The 14,537-nt window shown below is 30.5% G+C and overlaps 1 long non-coding RNA gene and 1 other non-coding gene across 2 annotated transcripts; both read left to right on the top strand.

Annotated features, from left to right (window-relative positions):
• The first annotated feature begins 4,422 nt into the window (after positions 1 to 4,422).
• LOC142332268 (uncharacterized) lies at positions 4,423 to 13,256 on the top strand. Its single transcript, XR_012758242.1, has 2 exons — positions 4,423 to 4,680; positions 13,053 to 13,256. It is a non-coding gene; the product is annotated as an uncharacterized LOC142332268 (long non-coding RNA).
• LOC142332677 (U2 spliceosomal RNA) lies at positions 10,819 to 11,011 on the top strand. Its single transcript, XR_012758388.1, has one exon. It is a non-coding gene; the product is annotated as a U2 spliceosomal RNA (small nuclear RNA).
• Positions 13,257 to 14,537: the final 1,281 nt, after the last annotated feature.

Below are 14,537 nucleotides of genomic sequence, written 5' to 3'. Positions count from 1 at the left end.
TCTTTCTCCATGACAATGCTCGGCTGCACACTGCAGCTGTAACAAAGAAGCTCCTGCAGCGTTTTCGTTGGGAAATGTTTGATCACCCACCATACAGCCCGGACTTGGCTCCATCCGATTTTCACCTCTTCGCTCACATGAAACGGTGGCTAAGAGGACAACATTTTGGCACAGACATCGAGATGCAGACCAGCGTAGAAACATGGCTGAAAACACGGTCGGCTACGTTCTATAACGAGGATATTGGAAAGTTGGTACCACGCTACGACAAATGTCTAAATCGGAGTGGCGACTATGTAGAGAAATAACAGAACTATGTAAGTACTTGTTATAAATAAAAATATTTTTATTTTCACTGTGGTTTTATATATATAATTTCGTGACCGATCGGACCTTGAAAAAAAAAATAAGCCTCGTATGAAATTAGTATATGATTATGAAATTGGAATTACCATATTCAAAACAAATTTAGTTTATTTTTATCAAAATTGAATCATAAAATATATAGGGATTATGAAATCTACCAAAATCCATTTTGATTCTTTTAGGTGTGGTTTAAAGAAGATACCCCAAGATGTACTTTCATACAATACCGGTGTTATCTGTGCTGACTTTCAAATCTCTTTTATTATAACAGGAACATAAGATATAAAGAGTTTAGGGGATAAAAGATGTTATCCTCTTAGGGGTGGATTTATGGGAAGTTCATAAAATTGAAGTAAATATTACTTGACAGTCTTGTATCTCAACTACAAGATTTGCGAGTTCTGAAAAATTGGATTATATCCTCTGTCCCCTACCTTAGAGTTGAAAGAGAAAAAAATCCCTTCTTTAATGGTTTCTAAGAAGGGTTACTTATCACAACACAGACACACACACACACACACACACACACACACACACACACACACACACACACACACACACACATTTACCAGAATTTAACATAAAATCAACGGATATTATTGAATGTAAAAAACAGTTGGCTATAATAGACTGTCATGTTTCCAGATGTATCTAGATCATTGAGTCCCAAAGTGGTCCAGGTGGACCCCCAGGGGTCCACGGGAGACTCGACGGGGGTCTACGTTGGCGTGTAAAAAAAATGGGGATTCACAATTCGTAAGCGGGGGTCCACGAAAATTCATCTGGTTTCGATAGTGAAGAACTAAAATGTTGGGTCAATAGGGGAATTATATCAGAGGTAACTGCAATTTACTGTGTCATCCACCGACAACACCTAGTAGCGAAAAATCTGAGTGATAGATTGCACCAATCGCTTCAACTTGTAATTAATGCTGTTAACAAGATAAGAAGCAATGCATTGAATACGCGTTTATTTGCCCAATTGTGCGATGAAAATGATGAAGACTTCCAACGATTGCTCTTACATACTGAAGTACGCTGGTTGTCGAAAGGTGCATGTTTAACAAGATTTTACTCACTTTTTGAATCAGTTTTAGAGTTTCTGGAAGGTAAAGATTCAGATTTAAAAGAAAACCTGATCACTTTGAAAGCTGATATCGCGTATTTGACAGATTTGTTCAAAAAATTTAATGACATTAACTTACAATTACAAGGGGACAGTCTCAATTTAATAAAAACAAAGGGTGTAATTTCAGCTTTTCTTGGAAAATTGAAATTTATGTAGCAAAATATTAGTCGGCGCGTATTTTCCCAGTTTTCAAACTTGTCACTGGTAGAATACCTTGATGAGGATATTGAGACATACGTTCAACATTTAATTGCCCTGCATGAAGACTTCAAAATCAGATTTGAAGATATTCTGACGATGGAAATACCACCACGGATCATAAATCCATTTGATGAAACGGAAGTGGATAATGTGATATTACAAGAGGAGCTACTCGAGCTTAGCACTAATGAGGAGCTGAAGGTGAAATTTAAAAGAGGGTATCAAACATTTTGGCTGCAGGCAGAAATACCAGAAAAATATCCTGGACTGTGGGGAATTGCGAGAAAGCTTTTGATAGCGGTTTCCCTCGTCATATCTTGTCGAAAAAAGTTTTAGTGTCGTTAAAAACCTTTTATCAAAAAAAATGAGCAGATTCAATATCACAGAACGGGGAGATTTGCGCTTATTCCTAACAAAACTGAAGCCAAATATTGAAAATTTGCTGTCAATCCATCCAGTACATCCCTCCCATTAAAATTGTAACTATTTTGTGATTGTCATTATAGAAGTTACATTACGCTATTAATGTTTAATTTTAATTATATTACGACAATTTTATTATATTACATTGCAATATTATAACAATAATAATTAATAGTGTAATGATTACATATTTGAATAAATGCAACACAAAAAAATATACTATTTTTCTTTTGCTTTTTACCACTCTGAATGGGAAGTTTTCTAAATAAAATAAGTGAGAATCGATTGCTTTCTTGCGCTGTGAGTAGATGTCAAAAATGTAAAGTTGGATGGAAGCATTTTTTTTGATCGGCCAACTTTACTTTTTTGACATCCACTCACAGCACAAAAAAAAAAAAAAAAAAAGTCAATCAAAAATTAACCAATCAATTCTCTTTTTTTTTTCGGAAGCTGTTAGTTCGTGGAACTCAGCCGTAACGCAAATTTTCATAGTTAGATCTAATCTTCACATTTTCCGTCGACTGGAAATATGGTAGAAATGTAGTTGCAGGGGGTCCACCGGAACCAGCAAAATTATGAAAGTGGTCTATGAGAAAAATAAGTTTGGGAACCTCTGCTCTAGATATTCATTTATTATATGATTATGAAATAGGAGTTCAGACTACAGATTTTTTTGATTATATAAACAGCCACGTAATAAATATAATTAGCCTTATGCATGAATGAACAAGCAGTATTTAATACTAACTGCTGACATAAGCTGCATCATTGAATACAATATTTGAAAGAGTAACTAATATTTGTTAGTCTATTTTTTAAATTTTATACACATATAACTGTAAAAAGCTATTTAGAAAATAGCTTTTAAAAAAACTCACAAGCTGCACAGTTAAAAGTTCCTCAAAAATATACATAAACCAAGTCTGAACAAAAAATAGCAAATCTGGAAGGAGTTGAAAATTCTGATTAATTTTTTTTATATTTTTGAGCAGTGGAAAATATTTTATAAGATAAGATCTTCATCTTTTTAAAAAAACTCAAAACTTATATGAGTAAAATTATTATTAACTCCACTCCCAACTGAAATATCCTGAATCGCTGTCTAACACCCAATACTTGGCAACACCTTGGCATCCGACTCCAAAGTTTAATAATATAAATGGCAACATACTGAAGTCACTACAACAAATTTAAAGATATTTGGTCCAGTCAATCCTGAGTTATTAACTTAAATGGATTTCAATACATACACACACAAATATGAGTGTATATATATATTGTGTGAGTGTAATGGGTAAATGTACCAATCCATTGATAAAAAATGAGCTGTATTTACCTGAATTACTTTTTCCTACAGGAAAAAGGTAAAAGCTGATCAGAACAGCATCATAATAAAATTAACAACTAATTATAAATTTAAAAAAATAGTTGTGGTTAAACAATAATAAAAAATAATAAATTCATGAAATAATAGTTAACCAAATATATTAAAATACTACATCGAGCTGCAGACCAGCGTAGAAACATGGCTGAAAACACAGGCGGCTCCGTTCTATGACGAGGGTATTGGAAAGTTGGTACCACGCTACGACAAATGTCTAAATCCGAGTAGGGACTATGTACAGAAATAGCGTAACTATGTAAGTACTTATTACAAATATAAATTTTTTATTTTCACTGTGGTTTTAATTTTGTGACCGATCGGACCTTAAAAAAAAATAACCCTCGTATTAGAACTGAAATCCAGGGGAAATCTTTCGCTTGTCGTAATTAAAAAACAAACCGTTTCCAGACCTATATTTATACAGATTTTTTTTTTTCATTATTTTCACCGGTTGAACATCTCCTAAAAGTTTCTTCATTTCTTTTTCGGGCACTGTATAAAAAAATTTATCCGAAAACTGGAATATTATTTTATATTTTATAGTAATCATCCGTAGGAAATTTCATTAGTTTATAAATAAATTACAAGAAGCTAAAGATATATTGGTTATTATGTCGATGTAATATAAAATTTATAATAAAAAGACTTAATTAATTTATCTTAAAATATTAAATCATTTAAAAAAATATGGAATAGCAGAAATAAAGTTTTAATTAATTAATAAGCAAAAGTTTGAGATTACTATATATATTAAATAAATTAAACTTTTAATTCTGCAGCGTGTAACAAGTTTTTTACTTTATAATAATATCCGTGTGCAACATTAGGAGTAAATAATAAAGATTAAATGCTGTTAGTAAGCGTAAATTTGAGAAAGAAATAGTATTCTCAATTCAGATTCAGATAATATTACATTACGGAGAGCTTGTGATAACAATACCGTGTGCAACTTCAGCGCTCACGTTTCCTCGTTGTAGTGACGGGTGAACAATAATTCAATTATTTTCCCCACTACTTCAATTTTAAACTTAGTATAAAAGTATAGCCATAGGAAGAAAACTGGACATTGTTCTATTTAGTTACGTTACATTAAATCGAACTACAAAATTCTGTTTACTTGTAATACAGTACAGCATTTGATTCAATATGCCTGATCCTTGTTGTGACAAATCTGGCAGTAAGTATTTTTTATCTGTATTTTTATTTAATATAAAAGAATTTTTTTAAATAATTATATTACGTATTTAAATATTTAAAATCAAATAAACAATTCGGTAACACTATGGGTATTTTTTTGCTTGATGAGTTTCACTACAGAAACTCAAAACTTGTGCAGAGGAATATGAAATATAATTTTTATAGCGTATGAAAGACGGCTATGCCTGACTGGGATTCGAACCCGGTACCTTCTTTTTTGTTTTAATAGTTTTTTTTTAATTTGTTTAACTAATAAAGTAGTAACCCAGGCGTAATATTTTGTTTTTCTTAATTAAACATAAAAAATTGTAACTAATGTTTCTTTAACATCAGTTATAAGATATCAATTTCGTATAATTTTACTTACATTTTAGTGATATATGGTAAATTAAAATTTATTAATCATGCAAAATGATATTTAGAATAATTACAAATATCGTTTTACTTTTTATTTATATTTATGAATTTTAAATCTTTGTTAAAAAGGATAATCACTTATTTTTCAAAAGAAATGATAATGATAAAATCCACTTCGGTCAAACTAGATAACAAAACTGTTTTCATTTAACTAAATGCTTTGGGTTACGATAAAAAAAATATATCTACAAATAAAGGCCTAAATAAAATATATTCCGGTAATTACGTATTAACGCCACCGCAGCTACAGCTTTATTTAAAAACAAAGTAGTCAGTCGGATTTCGGTGGAAAATGGGCCGATATAGAGTTCAACATAAATAAATAAATATTTTTTTTATAAATATAATTTAACCAAACTTAACCTACCCTCGCTTCGCTCGCTAACCTTGACTAATTAACAGGAGTGTTTTGATTATTTAAATAATAAATAATTGCAATAATTACTGAATTTATTAAATAAATACTCAAAAAATTACGGTGTTAATTAGTTAAGGTTAGCGAGCGAAGCGAGCGTAGGTTAAGTTTGGTTGGTTAAATTATATTTACAAAATAAATAAATATAAATAACCATTTATTAAAATTAATAGAGACTGTTCATTTTCCACCGAAATCCGAATGACTACTTTGTTTTTTAAATAAAGCTGTAGCTGCGGTGGCGTTAATACGTAAGTACCGATATTCCCACTAATTTATTTACAATAAAATAAAATTAAAAAATAATTTTTTTTTTTTAAAAACAATGTTGTGTTATTTTATGATTATGATTAAATAATTCCATGATGATAATGATGAGTTCCTGTGGGATAATAAAATTAATTTCTTTTATAATAAAATCAAATTATTTTGAATCGTTTAAATAAAAGGAAAAGCTAATCATTATTCTCATATATGTTGCGGTTCTCTCAAAAAGTCAGAACCAGTTTTTAAGATTCAAAAATTGGCTAAAAGATCATTATTTGGTGTAAAAACATGAATTCTGCAGACTTCTATTAAGAAAATTAAATGTAATGTTTTATGTAAAATTAAATGCTTTCTTAAATTAAATTTAAGAAAATTAAATGTTAATTTTGATTTATATTTAATTATTTTAGGTTTATTTATGATTTTCTTTTCTGGAAACAATTCTTTTAATGAATTTTTGAATTTTCACGTCCAGAACATACCACCAACGTTCCACGTCTAGGACGGCAACAGCTGTACACGAGTACAATAAATAGCTGGCTAAAGGGACTTCGAGTATTTTCCTCGGAAATATGATCATTTTTGACCTGTCTTCCACCTTAAAGTATTAAGTTGGATTGTTTTTTTTTTTACTACCTGCATATCATATACTTAGGAAATAGTCTTATATCATATTTAGAGTTGGCAATGTAGCGGCCAGGGTAGATTAGATACCCACCGGGTTGGTCTAGTGGTGAACGCGTCTTCCCAAATCAGCTGATTTGGAAGCCGAGAGTTCCAGTGTTCAAGTCCTAGTAAAGCCAGTTATTTTTACACGGATTTGAATACTAGATCGTGGATACCGGTGTTCTTTGGTGGTTGGGTTTCAATTAACCACACATCTCATGAATAGTCGAACTGAGAATGTACAAGACTACACTTCATTTACACTCATACATATCATCCTCATTCATCCTCTGAAGTATTATCTAAACGGTAGTTACCGGAGGCTAAACAGGAGAAAAAGAGGAGGGTAGATTAGATGTTCGACATTCATCTCTTGAATAATAATTTGCCGGCTCTTTTGGAAGATATAACTTTACAAATTAGATTGTAAATGATTTTCCAGCACGATGGTGCAACGCCCCATTTTTCTTTAATAGCTATATATCACTTGAATGCTAATAATTTCTTAAACTGGATTGGATAAATTGAACAATCGATTGGAATCCTCTAATGCAAATATTGATTTTTATTTAATTATTTTATGTTAATTTATGATCTTTTATGGAAAGAATTCTTTTAATGAATTTTTAAATAATAATAATAGCTCTGAGATAGATAGTCCTCTTACTGGTGGTATGTTCTGGACGTATACAATATAACTTATCTGCTCTAGTGATTTACCACGATCACCTGACTTAACGCCATTAAATTTCTTCGTTGGGGCCAAATGAAAACGATAGTATACCTACAAAGAGTTAATTCTAAAGAAGTGTTATCATTAAAATACGAATTGCTATTATAAAGCGACATTCCAAACATATTCTTTCAAAAACCTTTTCCTGACATTTAAATTAAGTTTTGATGTAAACAAATTATATTTCTGACTGAAGGCTCGTTTCGTCTGTGCTATTCGGCATTTTATATCGCACCTGCTTTGTCCATCTTTAGTAATTCTACTTCCCAAATACAAAATTCTTCTACCTCCATAATCTTTTCTCCTCCTATTTTTACTTTCAGTGGTCCATCTTTGTTATTTCTACTACATTTCATTACTTCCGTTTTGTTCTTGTTTATTTTCATGCAGTAGTTCTTGCGTAGGACTTCATCCATGCCGTTCATTGTTTCTTCTAAATCCTTTTTACTCTCGGCTAGAATTACTATATCATCAGCAAATCGTAGCATCTTTATCTTTTCACCTTGTACTGTTACTCCGAACCTAAATTGTTCTTTAACGTCATTAACTGCTAGTTCCATGTAAAGATTAAAAAGTAACGGGGATAGGGAACATCCTTGTCGGACTCCCTTTCTTATTACGGCTTCTTTCTTATGTTCTTCAATTATTACTGTTGTTGTTTAGTTCCTGTAAATGATAGCAATCGTTCTTCTATCTCTATATTTAAACCCTAATTTTTTTAAAACGCTGAACATTTTATTCCAGTCTACGTTATCGAATGTTTTGCTGTATTTAGAATAATATTTATTAGGTACAGAAAGAATAATACGATTTTCTGTCTATTTTTCGTTTGCTTTTGTTGAATAAAAAACCAATTTTTAAGTTTTTATTGGCTATATTTACATTAATTTTCTCAGAATTAAATTTAATTTAGTTATTTAACATAGCTATGGTACTATAAACCTAAATTCGGTGTTTTTATTCCGAATTTTATGTTTTACGTCGGACATCATAAAACTACTGGAGTTCCAATTATGGGAACTGTTTTATCCTATTTCCCAGCTCACATTACATAAGAAACCATCAACTTTACCCCTTAATTTGGATCCCAAAAATTACAGTAGGGCTTATTTTTATTAGAAGAACTAAAATCCACGCGAAATCTTTCGCTAGCCGTAACTCGAAAACAAAGCGTTTCCAGATCTCTAGGTTATATGTATTTTTTTTATTATTTTCACCAGTGGAACATGTCCTGAAAGTTTCTTCAGTGGTTCCGGAGGCTAAACAGAAAAGAAAAAGTACTTGGAAGATGACCGCTTAGGTTTTACAAAACGTAGAAAAAATAATGTTGTTGGCAGGTAAACATCTTGTCAACGGCCACACCACATTGCACTTACTTACCGATCACCGAATTTATGCAACATATAATTCTGTTTGTTTAAATTTTATTAAAATTTCAACAGAATAGTTAGTAGAAGTTACAATTAGAATTCCAGTCCGTATGAACGAGCCGTTGCTAAATTTCAAAAGTTAAACTTAGGTCTAAACGAGTCTAAATATTCATTTGTGAAGCAGTTTTTTAACACCGCTATGGGTAGGTCATCCCAATCCCGTAGGGGGAAGATACCCACCTTGTGATGTTACCGGTTGCCACACCATCCATTCCGTTCCGAGCCCTGAGGGGCTTAACCAGAGATCGTCTTTAGACCCACTAACTAATTAGATCTCAGTCATCAACCAGGCCTCGGACGGGATTCCACCGATGTAAATGCCTCGGCAGACATTTGCATCAATAAAATACAAATCAAATTATGCCTTCACATAGGCCTCAAACGGATAACTTCACATCCAACTACGGGTAGTCCAGTTAAACTTAAATTTCAGCACGATTTGTCGAGCATTTTCTCACATATCGCTGTTAAATACATACAAACATTTTTTTTTGGGGGGGGGGCAAAAAACGCCTGTGCGTTATCATCGCCCGGAATTTTCTTTCATAAAAAGGTAAAATTCCTCAAAAATAATAAAACTAGGTTTAAAATTAATATAAATCATATAATAAAAATTTATTAAAACAAAAGTCAAAAAAGTGAAATAAAATTCAAAACTAATATCGCAGACGGAGTCTAAAATAAAAAAGTTAAAATAATAGAAAAAGAAACTATATAAAACTTACCTAATTCTGATAGGTTGTGCAAATGGCTCCCTTCTCGGATAATAAAATTAAAGACATAGAACAAAAAAAAAACATTTAGACAAACCTAAACAAGATCTATTTTTTATCAATAATAAAAAGAAATAATTTAGTTTTTTAATGTATTACTGTAGATGTCATAATAGAATAAATTTAGTAAAAAATTCTAAGAAATACAGAAAAGAATGAGTGAACAGACCAATAATCTATAACTAACAAACATAATCTATTTTCAATTATATAATCAAAATTGAGAAATTGACAAATAAAATCGTAAATGTATGTATACCTTTTATAAATTGGATTAATCTGTGAAATACTGATTTTTTTGTTAAATTTTCTTAAATAAATTTGGATTTAATGCAGAATGTTATGAAATAATAACGTTGTGAAATTTCTACTAAACCAGAAAGAAGGTATAAAATGTCTGTTGGGGTTCCACTCGTAGTTTTTTTTTTTTAGGAAAAAAAAATAAATAAAACTAGTAGATAAAAGTAAAACGTAAAACTAATATCACAGGTAAAAAAAAAATAAATAAATAAAAGAAAATACAATTTAACAAAGTCCGAAATGGGTGTAAAAGGCTCTCTACTCGGATAACAAAAGCACTAATAGATATAAAAAAAGCTAAAAAAATAAAAACACTGACATAAAACTTAAAACTAAGTTAAAAACTAAAATAGTAAAAATAAATAAAACTTAAAACTAATACAAAATATCCAATAAAAAATTAAAACTAAATTAAAAAACAAAAATTAAAAAAGAGAAATAAAACTAATATCACAGACGAAATTTGTAAAACATAAAAGCAAAAAAATATATATATATAAAATTTGGAAAATTCCGATAGGGAGTGTAAAAGGCTCTCTACTCGGATAACAAAAACAGAACACAGACTATAGAAATTAATTTTTTTCTATTTGTTGTTACTTGTCTATGTTTATTCTGTATTTTTCCTGTTTCTTTATTGTTTGTTTTTGTTGTTTTATGTAACACTATATGATAGTGATACTTTAGTCGCTAATGACTGTACTTGTTGATGCAACTGTAAATAAAAGCATTAAAAAATAAAAAAAATAATAATACAATTTTAAACAAAAAAGTGAAGGATATTTCTATTTATGAAGTAATAAAATTTTTAAAAGCAGAATTATAAGTAGTAGTACTTTGTATAATAGGTTTTAGAACTTAGTTTGTAAAATCAATACAGATCGCACTGCTGTACATTTCATTATTTATTAAAAATCATATATTTTTATTGTATTTTTAATGTTTTAATCTAATTCTTTTAAATTATTATAACGATAAAATAATTTCCTGTAGTTTTCTTTATTTAAAAATTATTTTTATTAAACTAAAATCAAAATAACATTAAAAATATTGTAACTACTCGAATCTTAGTTTGTAAACTTTCGAGACGGGTTTGTCGGTGGTTAAAGTTAACGTTATCGCTTCTCGGCCTCTTGGCTAAGATCAAAGTGTAGTATCTGTTCTTATCAGCTTAATATCTGATACGCCCGGCATCGCTGGGCCAGAATATTAAACTGATTTTTGGAAAATGACGGAGTGCTAGGGGCTTGCTCCACCTCTGTCGCGGGTTGACCCGGTATTGCAGTACCGCCGGGACCGGCCCACCTAATCTTAAACTAATATCATATCATATATCCCTGAATAATTCAGGACGTCCTCTCTCTCCACGTATTTAAAATGATTTACCTATTAAGTCGGGATATTTAAGAAATTTGTATTTAAAAGTTAGTACGTAGTCAAGTTCCTGTTTTTCTTTTGGGACGGCATGTTTTATTTAAAATAGTAACCTCCTACTTATACAGGAAGTTAAAAAAGTTTGTTATGTGAAAATCCCAAAACTCAAGGGAACTTAATTTCATAACTTGCTTGCTTAGAAGGGAGGCATTTTACTCCAACCAATTCCGTGTGATTTATTTCTTACTGCAGGAATTTTACGCCTCCTCTGAATTTTACAGTTGTCGTTGCGAAATAAAAAAATCGGGTCGGGGTGCACGGGCGTTGGTTCTCTAAACGTGAAACGTTTAAGACCTCTTGAAGTACTCCCTTCCTCCAACTGATTTACAAAACCGACCAAAATCAATGCGATTTTAAAGACTTTTCACGTCAAAAACTAATCTTAGGAATGGTCAGCCTGTGCTGATTACCTGTACATTTACACAGAAAAACAAGGGGGGCGGCTGCTTTTTTGAAGAAAAAAATATCATTATGACTTTCTTATTACTTAAGTAAAATATCGAATTCTTTTAAATCAGGCCTATGATTCTGTGAATCTGGCCTAAAATTTATCTAAGTAAAGTTTTTTTGATAAACCAACCACTGGCCCAAGAGGTGGAAAAAATGGGGTTTCAAAGACAAAAAAATCTTACCCACCCCTAACAGGCACAGTATCGAATCAGTTTTAAGTGGTCGTTAGTCCTCTAAGCATTACCTAAAACTTTACATGAAGCAATTTTTGATATGACCTACCCTTAACGACAAGGGATGACCAAAATGTTGCTGCAATTGTTAAGAAGATGGGGCTTATTGTATGCTGTTCATCTGAAACTTTTTTCACATGCAACCAACCATTGTCAATTGTGTAAATTTGATGTTTTTCTTAACTTTTAAGGTGGAAACTTTTTTATCCACTATACCAGTAAAATCTACCTCCACCTTCCGTCAAACCAAAAGGAATTTTTTTTTTATTCAAATAAATAGGATCTTCTGTTAAAGGTTTTACTATCAAGTCATCCCTATTAAAAAATTCTAATTAAAACACATACATATAATTAAATACACATCATAACATTAGACCATCACTAACATAACTTCTTCAAAAGAAAGTTTTTGCAGTTTAGCAATTAACTGCACTTAAGGTGGAAACGTTTTTATCCCCTACTTAGCATCAGTGAAATCTACCTCCGCTTTCCGGCATGCCCAAAGGGATTTTTTTTTATTCAAGTAAATAGGATCTTCTGTTAAAGGTTTTATTATCAAGTCATTCCGGTTAAAAAATTCTAATTAAAACATATGATTAACAGTTGATCATCACTAACATAACTTCTTCAAAATAGTTTTTGCAGTTAATTGCTATATTCATGAACTTAAATGAAAATGTTAACATAGTTTTCCTCACGTTATATGCACCACACAAGAGATGTAATCATTTTAAAGAGAAAAATAAATTTCAAGCTTGTATGAACCATTACCTACCTAATTAAACAAATTATCAATACATAACAGAACTGCTCGATATTTTAGAAAGTATTAAATTAGTTGTGATAAGGTATTACATGTATAAAATTAAAATAACTTGAATATAGACTGGATTATTCACGTTGATATTGATTCCAGAGTATTTAGTTATATGGAAAATGAAATTAGTTATAATCCTTAAATATTGTTATTTATACCTGTAATTTTTTCTATGAGTATGTATTTGAACACATTCATCATGGATATCTCCTTTATTCAGTGACTTACAAGGGGTTCAAATATTACATAGAAATAAAAAATTTAAAAGTAAGAGAGAAAAGTAACAACTTTATGAACTTTAATTTGTATAATACATCTGATAAAAATTATTTATTTTTTTTTATTTTATTCCTCATTTTTTAGATTTAAAAATAATTTATAAAATACTAATAAGAATATGTTTTTATTTTGTTACAGCATGCACTCCAGCAACCTGCAAATGTGGAAGCAATTGTCAATGCGGTTCCAACTGCCAGTGTAATAATTCAGATTGTTGCACAAAAACATCTAAATGACATGGATATGGTCTCTATAAAATTAACATGTAGCAGTATTTTATCAAATTAAAAAGTCTTTTTCTTAAATTGTAATATATTTAATAAATTTATAATTTACTAAATACATCATTTTTGTATTATTCTATTTTTAATAAAATAATACCTTTTTTGTCACTATTCTATAAAATAAAGCAGAAGGAAAATGCATATAAACTACATCACCAATCTGCGTGGTGACATGGTAACATTTGAACCTTTCATAATTCATAATTCTTTTTGTTTTTAGTGAATATAAAAACATTTACCCTGATACAAACTGACAGCAGGCTCACAGCTGGCTAACACATTAATTTTATCTGGCGTTATAATATAAAAGCTAGCTTTAATAAAAAAAGGAACTGTTTTGTTGCAAGCATTACAGAATACAAATTTGTAATTTAAAAAAAAATGAAATTTATACAAAAAAAGAGCATGAAAAAAATTCAGTTTTATTTTCTTGTTTTTAATAACTTATCAGCATAATAATATTTACACTTTTTTATCCTATGACACTTCCGGTAATGTAAGGATCCAACATAGAGTCATACATCTAAATTGGCCATTGAGCTGCTGCAGTGGAACAAATATACATACACCCTAATATATTACACTCTTTTTCGGACAAAAAATATTTCAAAGCACATGTTATTTTTTATTAATGTTATTAACATAAATGAATATATACAGATCACATTAATAAATGACACCTTTTCATAAGGTATCATAAGATGTCTTGCACGAGGTGCTTACATCTCCTCATCACTCTAGCTTCACACTAAGTCCATATGGGAAGCCCATTATTATTAAATAGAAATTTATTTAATATTATTTTATTTAATTTAATTCAGTTGTAATATTATTCATTCCAGTGATTCAAAGATTTAAATCATTCAGTTCAAATCCAGTTCACGCAGTGATAGAGGCTCACAGTTCACAGTTCATTCATTAATTCAATTCATTAAAGTTTGTGCTTCAATCGGTAAATCTCACTACAACTTTTTTTTTGTCCTCAGTCATTTGACTGGTTTGATGCAGCTCTCCAAGATTCCCTATCTAGTGCTAGTCATTTCATTTCAGTATACCCTCTACATCCTAGATCCCTAACAATTTGTTTTACATATTCCAAACGTGGCCTGCCTACACAATTTTTTCCTTCTACCTGTCCCTCCAATATTAAAGCGTCTATTCCAGGATGCCTTAATATGTGGCCTATAAGTCTGTTTCTTCTTTTAGCTACATTTTTCCAAATGCTTCTTTCTTCATCTATTTGCCGCAACACCTCTTCATTTGTCACTTTATCCACCTGTCTGATTTTTAACATTCTCCTATAGCACCGCATTTTAAAAGCTTCTAATCTTTTCTTCTC

This window comes from Lycorma delicatula, chromosome 11 (assembly GCF_047948215.1).
Source record: "Lycorma delicatula isolate Av1 chromosome 11, ASM4794821v1, whole genome shotgun sequence".
NCBI lineage: Eukaryota > Metazoa > Arthropoda > Insecta > Hemiptera > Fulgoridae > Lycorma > Lycorma delicatula.
This window is presented reverse-complemented; position numbering and strand designations above follow the sequence as displayed.